This window comes from Papio anubis, chromosome 11 (assembly GCF_008728515.1).
Source record: "Papio anubis isolate 15944 chromosome 11, Panubis1.0, whole genome shotgun sequence".
Classification (NCBI taxonomy): domain Eukaryota; kingdom Metazoa; phylum Chordata; class Mammalia; order Primates; family Cercopithecidae; genus Papio; species Papio anubis.
In genome coordinates, this window is record NC_044986.1 from 105,608,059 (window position 1) to 105,613,553 (window position 5,495).

Sequence of the window (5,495 nt, forward strand, 5' to 3'; positions counted from 1 at the left end):
AGATTTCTTGTGCCTCATGCCCACTTGAGGAATCCCAAAGCCAGTCTCATTTCAAAGGGTAAAGAGGGTCACAAACACCTCTAATAACAGATAATCCTATCAGAACAATCTGAAATGCTAAGGGTAGGTGCATATTAAGTGTGCACTCTGAACAGCAGAATCATACGTTTCAGTGTTGGAAATACATAAAACCTATTGTTTTCGTTGTGTGTAATGTTCTAAGCATTTCACATGTTTAACAACCCTTACGTTTGATAACAGCTGATTTAGATTCTTGATTTTAAGCATGAGAATACTGAAGTGAAGACGTTTTATAATTTGGCTAAAGTCACTCAGGGAGTTAAGGGCAGAGGTTGAACTAGAATCCAGGGTTCCCAGTTTCAGGAAACTGGTAGATACTTTTACTACACCATGCAGTGATCACATTTTGAGCTACCATCTCTGATTCAAAAGTCCAGTGTAACAGGGAGATGTTTGCAATCAACCAAAACTAAGTGACACTATTTAGTTAGTTGTTATACTTAGGTGCTTATAATGGATTATGATACTTCCCAGAGGCAAGATGTACCCATCCCTAAGAAAAAGAGTGCACTGAACTAGGTTGACCACTTTGGGTTAATGCTTTTCAGTGTTTTTCTCCTATTATCTCCACATTTCTCAGCTTAGCCAAGCTAACTCCACTACTTTATGTTTTCTAGGCTTATTAATCATGCCATTCAAAGCTTTCGGCTGAACTATGCATTGCATTCTTCTTTTTTTTTTTAAATCTCAGCTATATGGATCCTACAACATAGTTATTTTTATGTCTGTTCGCATTTATCTCATTAAACTTCTTGAAACTCTTCAGACTATAAACTGTGCCTTGTAATAAATGTCTAAGAAAGTGGCACATATAAGCACATTTATTTGAGGTATGCTGTTACTGTTCTGCATAAGGTATTGCTAAAAAAGAAGTAATAAGCCACTTGGTTCTAGTAGCAAGAAAGAACTGTAAGTATTAACTGCTTTACATAATCATGATTTGGGGCTTATGTTATGATGTTTAATCTCACAACCTGACATCCAGCAATTATATAACTTTTTTATTTTTATGCAAAATAATAAGATGCCTTTTTACAGGAAAGGTCCAGACACTACTTGTCAAGTATATATTTTATAGCGGCTTTGTGTAGTAGAGAGGCCTGACTCAGGCTTGCTTATAATTGAATGAGTAATGTGGGTTAAAATTGGATCTATAATTGAAAGACTAGATGACTTCTTGAACTTTTGTTTGGTGTGTTTTGAAAACAAAGTTTGGGAAATGAGGTAGCCTCAACAATTAAAATTGTAATTTATAAATATGAAAATGATGTAAGAGGTATAAGAAGTTGCTCTGATAATTTTATCAAAACAACTACCCTCTAAGTTATTATAGAGCTAATAAAAGTAAATTAATGGAATGCTAATAGAAAAACAAAAGGCAAAATGTAAGATTAAGTAATGTAGTCATCACACATATGTGAAACAGTAATGGATTATGAAACAATACCCAGACAATTAGCTAAATGTTTAGATCTACTTTTCAGAGTATGCATGAAAGTAAACTTCTACATCATGAAAAAATAAAATATATTAATAACAATATTTAAAAATTAAACACAAATGTTCATGAGTATTTTATGAATGGGGACTGGATGGGGACAAATTAAAGTTAATCAATAGAATACTATAAAACATTGATGAAAGAAATTGAAGAAGACACAAATAAATATATCTCATGTTCATGGGTTGGATGAATTAATATTTTTAGAATGTCCAAACTAACTCAAGCAATAAACAGACTCAATGCAGTCATAATTTCAAATATCAAAATATCAATGCCATTTTTTCACAGAAATAGAAAACAATTCTAACATTCATATGGAACCACAAAAACCTCAAATAGCCAAAGCAATCTTGACTTAAAAAAAAATGGAGACATCACACTTCTGGATTCAAATTACATTACAAAGCTATAGTAACCAAAACAGTATGGTACTAACATAAAAACTGACACATAGACAAATGGAACATCAGAGAGAGCCCAGACATAAACCTACACATACAAGATCAATTGATCTGCACCGAGGGTCCCAAGAATACCAAATGGTGAAAGTATAGTCTTTTCAACAAATGTTAGGAAAACTTGATATCTGTATGCAAAAGAAAATATCGTATTGCACACATACAGAAAGATCAACTGAAAAAAGATTAAAGACTTAAATATAAGACCTAAAATCATAAAACTTCTAGAAAAAAATCATAGGTAAAAAGTTCCTTGACATTGGTCTTAGCAATGATTTTCTGAATATGACACCAAAAGCACAGGCAACAAAATTAAAAATAAACAAGTGGGATGACATCAAACTAAAAAGCTTCTGTATGGCAAAGGAAAGAGCAAAATGAAAAGGCAACATACAGCATGGAAGAAAATATTTACAACCATATACTTGATAAGAGGTTAATATTCAAAATATATAAGGAAATCCTACAACTCAATAGCAAGAGAACAAATAACTTAAAAATGGACAGAGAACCTGAATAGGAGGGAACTTTGGGGGATGATGGATATGTCAAAGGCCCTGATGGGGTGATGGTATCATGAGTGCATACTTATCCCCAAACTCATCAAATTATGCGTATTATATATGTATAGCTTTTTACATGTCAATCATATCTCAATAAGTCATTTAAAAATAAAATCAACCAATAATATCACAAAAAAGTGATAAAGGTAGTGATTGCACTATACAAAACATGTACACTAGCCATGAAATTATTATTAGCTTTAATGAGCTAATAATTATTCAGTGCTAAATTTCAGGTAGTTTTTCTGAATGTATTACATAAATTATTATGTAATAATTAATCCTTTTAAATCTCACAACAACCCTGTGAGATAGTTTTACTATCTTCTTTTACAGATGAGCAGCTGAGACACAGGAAGTTAAATCACTTCCTCAAAGAAATATGATTAGATCTTGATGAACAGAAGATCTTAATTTTAATACATTTAAATTCATCATTTTTTTCTATTATAGCTAATGCTTTTTGAGTCTTGCTTCCAAAACCATTATCCTCCCCAAAGTCAGCAAGATATTTGCCAATAAAACTAAATGTTTCCAAAGGTTTTGTACTTATCTGTTAAGTCCTAATGCATCTGGAATTGATTTTTGGTTTTTTTAGAGAAATAGAATCCTATTTCATTAAAAGATATATATAATTATTTATCTACTTTTATTTTGTGAAAATTCCTTTTCCCATGGATGTGCCCTTCACTGCCATCACTTCAGCTCTTATATATTAATGGGTTTATTTCTGGGTGGCCTATTTAATTGGTTAATGCAACTATCTCTGCAGTATTCCCACATTGCTTCAATCACTTGAGCTTCAAAATGAGTCCTGTGCTAGGACACCCCTTTCTTGTCCTCCTCCTTCTAAAATGTTTAGACTCCATTTCGCTACTTACTCTTCCATCTGCATTTTAGAAAAAGTTTTAGTGCCAAGAAAAACCCAATTGAACTTCTATTGAATTGCTCTGAAACTGAGAGATCTTCAAAAAACAGATATCTTTTTAATAAATATTATTCTCACCCATCAAATTAGCAAATATTTTTAAAGTGAGAAGACTCAATGGAGAGGGTGAAGAGTGAAACTGTCTATCCTCATACATTTCTTGTGAGAGTTTAAATAAGCACATTTTTTCTGAAAAGTTATTTGACAAATGTGTATTAAGAGCATTAAAGGTAAAACATTTTCAACAATTTTAATTCAGTATTTTGAATTCTGCAAATCTATATACCATAAGGGAAAAAACTGAGTATTTGTCATGGTTTTATGCCTAAAGATATTTACTAAAGATTGTTAATAAGTGAGAAAATTATTACTAAACTGACTGTCTAACAGTAGGATCAATTAATGAATTCTGATGCATGCATTTATGGGATAATAAGTCATGTTTTTGAAATGTTTTTAATGGTATGAGTTAATCATGATATACTGCAAGAAAGCATGCATCAAAGTTTCAAGGCATGCCTCAGAGATATTGCCAGTACAGTTTCAGACCAGTGCAATGTAGCAAATAATGACATAAAATGAGTTGCATGAATCTTCTGGCTTCCCAGTGCATATAAAAGTTATGTTTACACTATAGTGTAGTCCATTATGTGTGCAATAGCATTATGTCTTAAAAAATTATATATCTTAATTTAAAAATCCTTCACTGCGAAAATATTCTAATGATCATCTGAGTCTTTAGCAAGCTATAACCTTTTTGTTGGTGGAGGGTCTTGCCTTGATGTTGATGGCTGCTAGCTGATCGGGATGGGTAGTTTCTTAAAATGGCAATTTCTTAAAACAAGATACTAATGAAATTTGGCACATTGGTTGACTCTTCCTTTAATGAAATATTTCTCTGTAACATGCGATGCTGTTTGATAGCATTTTTACTCTCTATAGTTTCAAAGCAATTGAATAGACATTTCAGTAAAACGTCTTTTCAAATTGGAGTCGATCGTGTCAAACCCTGCTGCTGTTTAATCAAACTAAATTTATGGAATATCCTAAATTATTTGTTGTCATTTCAATAATGTTCACAGCATCTGCACCAGCAGTAGATCCTGTCTCAAGAAACCACTTTCTTTACTCATCCATAAGAAGCAACTCCTCATTCATTCAATGTATCTCATAAAATGCAAGATTCAGTCACATCTTCAGGCTGAATTTCTAATTCTAGTTCTCTTGCTATTTTCACCACATCTGCAGTTACTTCCTTCAGTGAAGTCTTGAAGCCTTCAAAGTCATCCATGAGCATTGGAATCAGTTTCTTCCAAACTCCTGTTAATGATATTGTTACCTTCTCCCATGAATCATAAAAGTGCTTAATGCCATCTAGAATGGTCAGCTTTATGAAGAAATTTTCCAGTTCGTTTTTCCCAGATCCATCAGGGGAATCACCGTCTACAGCAGATATATCCATACACAATGTAGGTCTTAAATAATACACTTCAAAGTCAAAATTTTCCTTGATTCATGGGCTACAGAATAAATGTCACGTTAGCAGTCATGGAAACAACATTATTTTCCTTGTACACCTTCATCAGAGCTCTTGAGTGACCAGGTGTATTGTCAATGACATTAGTATTTTGAAAAGAATATTTTTTTCTGAACATTACGCCTTAGCACTAGGCTTAAAATATTCAGTAAACTATGCTGTAAACAGATGTGCTGTCATTCAGGCTTTATTTTTCCATGTCTAGATCACAGGCAGAGTAGACTTGGCATAATTCTTAAGGACTCTGGGATTTTTGGATGGGAAATGAGCATTGGCTTCAACTTAAAATCACTAGCTACATTAGCCCTTAACAAGAGAGTCAGGCTGTCCTTTGAAGTTTTGAAATCTAGGCTTCTCTAGGCACGAAAGTTGTAGATGGCATCTTCTTCCAATAAAAGGCTGTTTAGTCTACATTGAAAATCTG